The sequence below is a fragment of the Gymnoscopelus microlampas genome, assembly GCF_963454915.1.
Source record: "Gymnoscopelus microlampas genome assembly, chromosome: 5".
Taxonomy (NCBI): Eukaryota; Metazoa; Chordata; class Actinopteri; order Myctophiformes; family Myctophidae; genus Gymnoscopelus; species Gymnoscopelus microlampas.
In genome coordinates this window covers 5,725,598-5,738,450 of record NC_139942.1, presented here as the reverse complement: position 1 = coordinate 5,738,450, position 12,853 = coordinate 5,725,598, and positions in this window count along the sequence as shown.

Below are 12,853 nucleotides of genomic sequence, written 5' to 3'. Positions count from 1 at the left end.
CCCCGTGTGCAGGCAGGCCCGCGCTCCGTCGGAGGCGGTGGCGGAGGCCATGGTGGCGTCGCGGTCTGGGCAGGTCCAGGAGATGTGGTCCGCCTTCCCACAAACGTAGCACCTCCTCTTCGGCGGGGTTCGGCTGGGCGCTGGTCCCCGGGGCCGAGTGGGGGAGGTGGGTGGCGGCGGCTGCCTGCGGTCCCGGCCGGTCCTTCCGTCGGCGGGGGTTTTCGTCGGTTCGGGTCGAGTGGTCTTCATCATCTCCACGCTTACTTGGTGGTTCTCAAGGAGAGACACAAGGGCCTCGAGTGAGGTGGGGCTCACTTGTGAGGCGTATCGGCGGGCGTCAGGCGGCAGGGCACGGATACAGCGGTCGATGACCACCCGGTCGACAATGGGGGGCTCACCTCCTCCCGCTAGCCAGCTATGCGTAATGCGGAGGAGGGCCGCCACTTGGGGCTGGGGTGGTTTTGCGGCCTGGTAGGTCCAGTTGTGGAAGCGTTGCGCACGGCCGGGGAGGCTGTGGCCCTAGCTGGCCAAGATGGCGTCTCTCAGCGCTGGGTAGTTTCGTGCGTCAGCGTGCGTTAGATCGTGGTAGACGCGCTGTGCGTCGCCGCTGAGGAACGGAGCCAGGAGGGAGGCCCAGTCGGCCACCGGCCACCGCTCTCGGGCCGCGGTGCGCTCAAACACTTCGAGGAACACTTCAATGTCGTCATCAGGGGTGAGTTTGGTGAGCACCTCTCTAGGTGCGCGTGCATTAGCTACATCTCGGGCCATTCTATCAATTAACCGTTGTACCGCTGTCTGTAACTCAGTTTGACTTTTGAGTAGCGCCGTTAGAGCCTTGGCATGTTCCATTGTTTGAGGTCTTGGCGTTGATCAGCATATACCCGTATTCTCCACCATTTGTGGGGTATCGATCAAAGCCAAGAGTCAGACAGTGGTGGTACAAGCCCAAACATGGGTTTTTATTGATATGAATGGCACAGAATCACTGCATAAACGGTCAAATAATAAGAAAGGTGAGTATCTAGCACTGTGAATAATTGTTTAACAAAAGTTCTTCCCAGGGCTGGGGCTCAGTAGACGTCAATCATTCAACAAGGTGCGATACAGCTTCAAGGGGGGGGGGGGAGCAGTGAGCGCCGCTTCACACCTTCGGCTCAGAGAGCATTGTCTTTACAGGGAATCACTTATTTAGAGGGGCCGTCCTCACCCCTTTCAGTAGGCCTCGCTCTGCCTTTGCATGTGAGGCTGCTATAAGATCCATACGGTGCCTATAACATATAAGAGACAATACTTTAGCGGACTTTTCACTTATCAAACACAACAAGCTTTGGAAGGGAAAAATAGTGGAGTCTTACCGCCTGGCTGCCCGTCCTTCACCATGGAGAGGTTGATACTAGTGAGGGTGAGAGAGCAGAGAGTATTTGTAGCCAACGCCCTGGCCATCACACAGGTGCGCTGAATTGTAGTTGATCGAGGAGGTAGAGTGGCAGGTACCGCCCCTCGATGACGCAGCCTAGACTGAGGCGCTGCCTTTTGGTCCTCTCTCTGTCTCTCTCTCCCTGCCTCTCCATGGTTATGGGCTTACCTGCCAGGTGGTCTCGTGGCGAGACTCCACAGTACACAAACAACACATTGTAGCGTCCATGTACCACCGTGGATTAAGACCTGAGGCCGCATTTTTATTAAAACATAAATACAAATAAATATGTTTCTATAGAGCATATACAGTATGCTGTCCTGGATTGAAAGGTATACAGAAGTATAGGTTAAACAGGTCTAAATGGGTTAATAGTGTTACATGTAAAATGTGTTCTGTATTTAAATCACACATCATGATGGTGGCATTATGAAGCTGGGGGGGGGACAGTATATGTGTTGGGTGGTTAGGGGTTGCAGAGGGACAGTAGGTCTGCTTGTGTGAGCTAGGGATCAGTTAGGGCTCAAGTGTCTTGCTCAGGGGCACTTGGACATTAACACTCGCGTGACTAAGCAATCAATGGGACCGATTTTGAGAATTGAAAGTGGCTTAACTTCTCTCAGGAAGCTCTGAGAAAGTTCCCCTTTCATGACTTTTCCTAAATATATGTTTCAAACCATCTCCGTTTTTTTTTTTTTTTTTAACTCATTATAAATATGAAATACATACCATGTATCCCATCCCAGCCGTTTTATTTCGGCTAAATTGATCGCTCTCCCCCTCTCTCCCCCTCCCTAGAGCACTTTACACCTCGAGACCCCCCACAGAGCGGCCCGTAGACAGCAGACTTTGCTGTGGCCATGTTGCCATGTCTGCTTATTCTAAGCGACTTTGGGCTTGTTTTTCCACGTCTTTCTATTATTATTATTATTATAATTATATATATAATTACATTATAATGGTAATAATGTTCTACTCCACTACAGCTCAGAGGCAAATCTTGTACTTTTACTCCACTACAATTATTTGAAAACTTTAGTTACTTTGCAGATATAAATATATTTTCATACTTGTTTAGATTAGAGCTCCATGTCCTTTCGTAATTTTTTTTTTATTAGGTGAATATTTATATAAAAAGGCCTAACCAGGGACTGGGGTTGCAAATTAGCTTCGGCTATAAACCCCACAATGGTTTGATGCCTCACTGTTTTGTCAGGGCACAACGCATGCAGTAACATTTTCATAGACCTGACTGCTCATTTCTCTCGCAAAATTTGGCAACCCAATGCTGCGCCAACAGTACTGATCTACCAGCAGAGGGCTCGTCAGCCAGCGACTGCTTTATGTTTGTAGATCAGATATTTAGCGCAGGAGTAGCAGGAATGAGCACATGTGTGGAACATAGCGATGTGTTCTCTTGTTACGCTGACAGGCAGGAGGAGAGGAGACGTTTCTGTCAGCGTGAACAGCTGATAGAATGAGAGCTTTACGCTCAGACAATAATGTGAATATTATATAATATAATATTGGTTTGTCAAGAGATATCCATGTGTTTTGGACAATGGAGATAGTCACGTAATTAGACAGTGGCTTCAGCGTTCATATAGGCTCCATGTTTCCCTCAAGAGTTTAATGTGACGCTACAGATTGCACTGTTTTATACGCTTTTTTAATAAACATTTTACAGAATCTGCAGTTACCATTACTACTAAATTACTACTTTTTAAAATGTTTCTGCCTGCAACAACAGAGTGAGTGAGCTAACTGACTGAGCAGAGTGGAGTTGAATGGCTATTTAAAAGACAATGGAACCCCCCACTGGGTGGGTGAGAAGGTGTCAGTCAGTCTGGTCCAAAGAGGTGAGACAGGAACCAATAGCAGAGCTTGATTTCTTGTCCAAATTGACCGTTTAGCAGGCTGTGTGTAGGATAATGCAACCCCAGTCATGCCAGTGTTAACACTCGCGTGACTAAGCAATCAATGGGACCGATTTTGAGAATTGAAAGTGGCTTAACTTCTCTCAGGAAGCTCTGAGAGAGTTCCCCTTTCATGACTTTTCCTAAATATATGTTTCAAACCATCTCCGTTTTTTTTTTTTTTTTTTAACTCATTATAAATATGAAATACATACCATGTATCCCATCCCAGCCGTTTTATTTCGGCTAAATTGATCGCTCTCCCCCTCTCTCCCCCTCCCTAGAGCACTTTACACCTCGAGACCCCCCACAGAGCGGCCCGCAGCGCACCAGAGAACTGATGCGCTGCGGGTCTATGTTGCCATGTCTGCTTATTATAAGCGACTTTGGGCTTGTTTTTCACGTCTTTCTATTATTATTATTATTATTATTACCCATATAATTACATTATAATGGTAATAATGTTCTACTCCACTACACCTCAGAGGCAAATCTTGTACTTTACTCCACTACAATTATTTGAAAACTTTAGTTACTATACTCTTTTTCGAATTCAGTCATTGTAAAGTCACTTTATAAACAAGGTCGGCTATAGTAACTTTAGTTACTAGTTAGTTTGCAGATATAAATAAAATATATAAAGCAGTCAATAATAAAACCAATCACATCACTTTATAAACAAGCACTGAAAATAACGAATGAAAAAACGATTAATGTACTTTATTTAATAAGACAAAAAAACTGAAAAACAGTACATGGAAGTAGTTTGTAGATCAGATATTTAGCGCAGGAGTAGAGCAGGAATGAGCATATTTGTGGAACATAGCGATGTGTTCACTTGTTACGCTGAGAGGAGAGGAACAGAGAGGGACAGAGAGGAGACGTTTCTGTCAGCGTGGACAGCTGATAGAATGAGAGCTTTACGCTCAGACAATTATGTGAATATTATATAATATAATATAGGTTTGTCAAGAGATATCCATGTGTTTTGGACAATGGAGATAGTCACGTAATTAGACCGTGGCTTCAGCGTTCATATAGGCTCCATGTTTCACGTTAGTGAGTTCTCTCTAACGCTCTGGAAGACCCCTCGCTCTGCGCTTGTACAAGGAATTCCACTGCCCTGCCAGCGCTCAAGTGTAGTGAAAATAAACTAAACCATTTCGCTACTCACCGAAGCAAAGGCTGTTTTGTGTTGTTGAAAGTTTATTCTCGGAGGTGGGAAGCCTCTCAGCACCCCACCTACTCTGTAAAATACACTTTTTGGGCAGAAAATAAAATATGTCAGCGAGACGGAAATTTATTTTATTTACTCCACAGTGCCCTCTACAGATCTGGAGTATTTGACTTACCATTAACCAAAATCTGTAGAGGGCACTGTGGAGTAAATACAAATAATTTCCGTCTCGCTGACATATTTTATTTTCTGCCCATAAAGTGTATTTTACAGAGGGTGCTGAGAGGCTTCCCACCTCCGAGAATAAACTTTCAACAACACAAAACAGCCTTTGCTTCGGTGAGTAGCGAAATGGTTTAGTTTATTTTCACTACTCTTGAACGCTGGCAGGGCACTGGAATTCCTTGTACAAGCGCAGAGCGAGGGCTCTTCCAGAGCGTTAGAGAGAACTCACTAACGCTCTGAACCAGGGCTAAACGTCGGGTCTGTGTGATCAATGCACAACAACAACTCCTCCACGCCGCTTGCTCTCGGTCCCAGCATATCCACGGACTTATTATTGTAATAGGCTACATATTTTATTTCATGGCCTTGGAAATGGAATTGTATACTTTAGCTCTCATAACAATATCTACTGACAAACACACTGACACGCAAATATTGATTGATTAATGTACTGTATTAAATAAGACAAAAAAACAGAAAAACAGTACATGGAAGTAAAAATGAGATCCCCACATACACAAATCACAAATCATGATGACATATAGGAGACAGACAGAAATACACACTAGCCTACTGCTTCATGTCTCACTGTTTTCTCAGGGCAAAACGCACGCAGTAACATTTTCATAGACCTGCCTGCTTATTTCTCTCTCAAGATTTGGCAACCCATTTCAACTTTCACAGTGGCTTCAGCGTGCATATAGGCTCCATGTTTCCCTCAAGAGTTTAATGTGACGCTACAGATTGCACTGTTTTATACGCTTTTTTATAAACATTTTACAGAATCTGCAGTTACCATGACTACTAAATTATTATTTTATAATGTTTCTGCCTGCAACAACATGTGAGTGAGTGAGCTAACTGACTGAGCAGAGTGGAGTTGAATGGCTATTTAAAAGACAATGGGGGCCCCCACTGGGTGGGTGAGAAGGTGTCAGTCAGTCTGGTGCAAAGAGGTGAGACAGTAACCAATCGTAGAGCTTGATTTCTAGATCAAATTGATCGTTTAGCAGGCTGTGTGTAGGATAATGAAACCCCAGTCATGCCAGTGTTAAAGTGATACATTTGTATTTTAGGATTATTATTTCTGTGCCTTCCTTTTCTAATAAATACCATAACAATGGAGTTAATGTCTGTGCTGCATTATTTCATGTAGGCCATGTATTTTCTGCATTATGTCATGTTCTTAGACAGATACTTAGAGATACAGGGGAACTGTGTCAGATGGGGACCTTATTCTGTATTGCTACTTGACATGTTTAGAAACCTCAAATGCGGGGGGGTGTAACAATGGCCGCTAAATATAGGGGATGAAAGGGAGGAGGGGGGATTCCCAAAGGGAGGGAGGGGGGGGGTATATACAGCATATTATATGACGGCCCTACGCTACCCGGCCGCTACCGACGAACGCCACGGTTGGCGTTCTCCGCCGGAGTGAGGCTGATTAGCGGCTCGGCGTGACGCGCGGCTCACGCTGATCAAGGACGCCGAGTGGACGCGGCGTGTCCCGCCCGGCGGACGCCCCGGTCGGCGTGGCGTGGGGACGGCCTCACGCCAGAAATGTGCGATATTTTGCTAGCTGGGTAGTGCTAAATAGTGTATAGTTGAAGCGTTTATCTCTTTGTTTGATAGTAAGTTTAGTAATGGATTAATAATGCTTTACAAATGATGAATTCATGATGAAACTAGAAAAAGTGCTCCTCGGAGCACAGGTTACCGCCAGGTCAGGTAGGTTATTTTGGCCTCCTGGTGGCGCTATAATAAGCCAATGTGAAAAGGGGCGCCATTTCTTCTCAGGGCTTGCATGGCAATCGGACACTGCATTCATGATTTGAGGCATTTTGTTCCAAAAATGTGTCTCGCTAAATTAGACCTGCTGGTGGCGCTATAACAGGTGAAAAGGGTGGCATACTCTCTCGCCATGCCTTTCGGCCTGGCGGAGACAATAAGTTTTAACTAATGCTTAATAGTATATAGTTAAGTACCTAAGTGATTATAATGATTATAGTGAGTAAAAAGTAACTTATTTGAGTAAAAGTACTACACGTAATCAAAGTGAGTTAAAAAAAAAACTTTATTTGTTTCACCCGAGCAACCGTCTATTAGACCGTAGCAACCATGGTTTTACCAAATGTTTTGGACTTTTAAAGTTAGTCCACTGAAATGCTGATTCCATTTGATTTATTTTGTACACATATGTATATGTATACAAAAGTATTCTATTCAATAGAATTTCTGTTAAGCTTATTAATGCCTTTAAAGTTGTAATTGTATTTAAACGTTTTGTACCTTTAAATGCACATTCTGCTTAAATACATTTTCTACTGTACATCAACTTGCGAATGTTTTCAGCGAGCGCATGCAGTTTTCTGCAGGAACAGATTTTGTAGTTATAGTACATTGTTTGCATTTTATGTAAGTCGCTCTGGATAAGCATCTGCTAAGTGCTTAAATTGTAAATTGATTGTACATTGTAAGTGTGTGTGTGTGTGTGTGTGTGTGTGTGTGTGTGTGTGTGTGTGTGCGTGCGTGCGTGCGTGCGTGCGTGCGTGCGTGCGTGCGTGCGTGTGTGTGTGTTTCCAGATTTTCAAGTGGGTCCTGACCCCACCCCTGCTCTATAGCAATGATTACTATCACAATATAGAGCTTTAACTACAACAGTCAACAGTATCCACATACAATCATTATTATTCATTATACACTAATAATGCATTTTTCATCCTACTTTGTCCATTTTGCATGTGTTTTATCATATTTACATTATTCACTATTAATCTAAATGTGAGTCCAACTAGAAAAACTTAACAGGTAAACTGTGAATTCATACCTGCCATAGCTGTATTGTCTGCAAACTGGCACAGCTGTGCCCAATGAAAGGCCATCTTCCTGGCACACATTGCAACATGTCATGGAGGGCATGGGCCAGAGCATACACAGCCTTGTACACATTATACTCTGGTCTGAGGTCAGACACATCCAACAGTGAAGTTTCTGCTGTTCCTAAGTCCTCTTGTCCAGTACACACCCTTCCACCATTATCCACCCACTCTGTAGGAAGAGGTGCAAACTTACACTGAAATGTGTGCTCCCAAAACTGCCTCACCTGAAGAAACACAATTAAGACTTAAACATAAATGAACCAGTTTAATATCAAATGAACCAAAAATACTCACAATGCTATTTTCATGGCTGTTGTCAGGGTCATTGTCAGGATGTATTTTTAACAAGAAGTCCTTGAGACCTGGTATCTCTCCACGACGGATGGCAATACCCAGGGTGCCTCTCAGGTACGGCATGAAGTTAGGAGTCTGGAGTATGGCCGATGATGTCCACCCCTCACTGGCCATCCATTGCAGACCTGTTACATTCTGCTTTACCACCTAGTGTGTTGAACAAAATATATTAGTGTATCATTTCTGTTCGACAGAAAACCAACCAAAACCGAACCTGTGTTCAAATGGATCCAATGTTGTTATTATTTAGTCACAAGCTCTTTTTAATACCTTTCATAGGTTCAAAACCCACAGACAGACTTTTTAAGAATTAGTTATAGCAGTAAGATGTTTGATTGGTGTTATTGTCTGTTTGCTTATTGTATACAGAAGCACTGAGACCAAAAGGGAAATAAGAACATGTGTAAAATAAGCACACAATTGCTGAGCATTTAAATTGATTAATCTATATTGCATTGCATTAAACATGCTTTAGACATGTATTCTTAAAGAATGTGTACACTTCAATAAAGCTATCCTATCCTTTTAATTATGAATGCATCATGAATAATAAACCAAACCTCCTCCAGGAGTTTAGCCAAATGGCTATCAATTAGAAATGCAATGACCACACAAGCTGTGGATTTCTTCATCACAGAGACAATCCTCTGAAGTTCATCTGGGTCAGAGTCCATGGGCACAACCTCCACATACGCTAGACAAGCCAAACCAGACTGGGCCAGCTCAGACTGGAAGGATCTGGCAGCATTGTGTCCGTAGTCATCATCAATCACCAGCATTCCTACCCAGGTCCACCTGAACCGCCTCATAATCTGGAGCATAGCTCGTACCTGGTTGGATATAATGGAGGGATACATGCTTAGGCTACATTATTCACATAGTGAATCAGTGAATCTCCTACATAGATTCCACAATAGAAAAGGTCTAATCGCTCTCTTTGGATGCTGTCAATAAAGACCTTAACCCTTGCATTGTGTTAGAAACCTGCATCCACTTGTGGTGTTAGAGGGGTCAAATTTGACCGGTGATTTAACTCAGCCCAAAATACTCATATAATAATAATAATTTTAATTTGTTCCCCCTCCCACCTCATAGCTGACTTGTAATGCATTAAAATCCATGCAAAACATTTTTAAAGTACTATGTTCGGTTAGGGTTTCATCTTTCAAAATATGTGGTTGTAAGCTTGTAGATCGGCTATTTTTGGTACTTTTGTGTGACACTGTAGTATGACAAAGTAGGACATTTGTTTAAAAAAAAAAGTTTCTGCTCGACAGCAACGATTATGTTCTATGTCTTTCAAGCTGTAAAAAAGACTAAAAACATTACGTATCATAGTTTAGATTAATACATAACGAAGTAACCAAAGTTAGGCATGAAATATGTCATGGGCTCCTGTTGTTTGGAGGTGAAAGACAACTCAGGGGGGACAGAGCGGAGGTGGATATAAATCAACCCACCCAGAATAAAGTCTCCAGCCTTGTACATTCTGTTCAGATTAAACTGTGCCTGTACCTCACAAGGAGAGGAAGGTGAGGAAGACAAAGCAGAGAATGAAGAGAACAATATCAAGATCAAGTACTTGTATGAAAGCAGGTGTGTGTCTAGTGAAACCCTCATGACTGTCCTCCTCTGTCTAACACCCTCCCCCCTTTCTAAATCCATTGTCCAGTTGCTGGATTTTATACACAGTGGTGTGTCATCCCCTGTGTCACCTTATGCCACTACGTAATCATTCACACCAGAGGCAGTAGAGGCAGGGCTTAATGAGGAAAAACATCACATGGATGCAACTGGGACGTACACACACACACACACACACACACACACACAAAAATATGGGTGATTCTTCAACTGTTCGAGTTTTTCTGTCCCCGGGGTAGATTTCCAAGATTTCTTTTTTTCCGGAGTTTTTCTGTCCCCGGGGTAGATTTCCAAGATTTCTTTTTTTTTTAAAGAATAATTATTTTATTTATTAGGGCTAGGTTGTAGTAGCCATGGAAAAAATCATTGTGCGTCAGTGATGACATTTTGATATTTTTTCAGCATGTTGAAAAGTACCAGAAATTCACTGTTTTGGGCTTGAACTTTTGAACTTCATCTTCATTATAAAGTGATAGAAATTGTTAAATTCTTTAAAAATGTACTTAATAACATAACTTAAAAAGACTACGACGGAGCATTAGTGCGTAGTGGTTGAAGGAAAAAAAACAAACGATGGGGGCAGGGCAATATTCCGACTTTTTACTCAGAAATCTGAGTTTAATGTAGTACATTTCCGACTTTATTATCACACAGATTTGCCACATAAAACTCCGGACATTTTACTCAGAGCGCCTCAAAATGCGGCTCAAAATGCTGTATGTGTAATACGAAGGGGAATGACAAGGTGTCCAGATAGATCATTGTCCAGCTGACATGCAAGTGGCTGAAGGAGTGGTGCTGCACTGCCACATCAAACTCCAGCCATTTCACATCCAGCTGCTTGGTTGACCACTGCTCTGGTCGGTGTGCTGGCATCACATTGGTGAGGTGCCTCCTCAGCCGCATTTTCACAGACCTCAAGGTGGAGACGCCAGGCTCACCAGAGGTTATCTTGTTAATGTGTCTGCGGGACAACTGACTGCTGCTGCACTTAATGTCGTGGCCCATTTGTCCTGCTACATTCCTTTGCATGCCAAACAACCGTTCCTGGACAAATTATGTGCTAAACTCATTGTGTGTGCTGCAAAAGTGATTGACTACAAGCGAGACGCCTACCACAAATTTGAGCTGTCTTGTGTATCTGGTTGCAGATGATGCAGCATAGTCTCCAGTAACCTTTCAATGGCCGCGAGTGCAGCAAAAGGCACGAAGAATGGTCAAGCTGCTGTACACTATCAAGCTGGCAGCATATCGCCTTGCTTCCTCAGGGCAGGGCACCATCACCACATGGCAACAGTTATGCCAACTTCATAACTTCACATCTACTCAACATGATGGCTAACCTGCGAGACAGCTGTAGATGCTGCATGGAATGACACTCGACTCTACCACCAGCTGTACGCGTACAAGTCTGTTGACGAGGGCATCGCAGCACAAGCGATGACAGTGCTGGAGAGGAGATGCTGCCTAGCACTTGCAAATTCCATTTTGTAGCACAAGCTGATCTTCCAATGCAAGCCTCACAACTGTACTTTGGTGCTGGCTTCATCAAGCCAAAGTTTCCAGCCTTTTTGGCGAACCTCGCCAACACCGACTGCTGGTTTAGCATGGACCAGCTGTGCATCGACCCAGCATTTCTCTCACTCGATGTAAAGGATTGGCTTACCAGTGCAGCATTCCAGGCAGGTGTGGTGAATGTAAATGCCATCAACACTGTGAATGACTGCGCCGAGCATGGTGTCAAACTCTCAACCAACTTTGAAGGAGCAGCCAAGAGTGAGCAGCACTTGCACCTGACATTGTCATTGATGTCCAATGACAATTTCAATGTTGCACTGAAAATCTTTCTTCTTAATAAACACATTTTGCTCTTTTGAAAAACATTTCAAAAACTATTTGTTGCATTCTTTAGAAATTGCCTTGGCATTCTGAAAGCACCCGCAAAAACAAGCTATGCTAAGGTGCCTTAAAATCAACGATGTGTATGTTAAATAGTTGTGTGTTACAGCGGTAACACGATAAAACACTGTTTTATCTAAATCTGGGTTTGAAACTGCTTCACCTTTATGCTTACCAGGTATAGGACAAGAGAATGGCCAGGTGACAATTGAGTACTACTCCCAACTGAAGACGGTCTACGTAGAGATGGGAGATGTGGACAGCCTCTTTTAGCAATGCACATCTTTGGAGTCGCTGCAAGACTGAGACTGATAACTCTTGAGTAAGACTGAGGTTAATTCTAAAGCCGGATTTGTGCTCCATCGTACGACGGTGTCACGTGCCAAAAATAGCCAGATTTGCTATTTCAGGTACGCGACACTGCTGTACGACGGAGCATTAATTAAGCATTTGACACAGCTAGTTATCTCAGAGTACCAAACTAGGATAACTGTTCAGGTCATCTTAACACACCGTGAATTTGGGCCCAATCTTTTATGCTGCTTAAATACCCATGGAAACTGAAGGATTTTTCTTTAGACATCTAAACATATATACAGTACGTCTGGAACCGAGAATCTGGTTGGAGCTCTACAGTAGTAAACTAACATTGTCATTTTGTATGCCAAATGATTCAAACCAGGGACAAGTCTTACTTTTTGCCATAGTATGTGTTTGATACAGTAGAGTCAAAGTGTCAGAGCCATAGTGATGTGTAAATATTGCACTTCTCCTGTCCTACTTATTTTACTTATTACTAATACAAAGCTATGCATTTCAAATGCACTTTATTTAACACACACATGTTTATTTCTTGAACAAATTACAGTGAAAAAGCTTGCATATAGAATAGAATAGAATAGTAGATATAGGTTGATTGTAGATATATGATATAGACATATGTTGCATATCGTTGCTGTCCGGCAGGAACCATCTTGATGCTTTTGCATTTTTTTTCCATAAATCAGGGCCATTGAACACCCTTTACCTCTTTGTGTTGGTGAGCAGCAAGGGACATGGGACAAGGTGTTTCAACAGAAACACAGAAGGATGAGCTCTGACTTTGACCAGCAGATAACAAGCTATAGAAGAATCAACATAAATGGCTCTCACGTGCACGCTGGTTGGTAGTGTTATGACACTTTTATACAGAGCATATTGTTTTCAGGCCTTTTGACCATGAAAATGTCACACAAAGTAGCTTTAACTGGAAGCCTTTAAAAAATAATAACGTTAGAACATTTGAGCTTATGTGTATATTGGCCAAATGGCTGCTTACATACAATTTGACCCATGAAGAAGT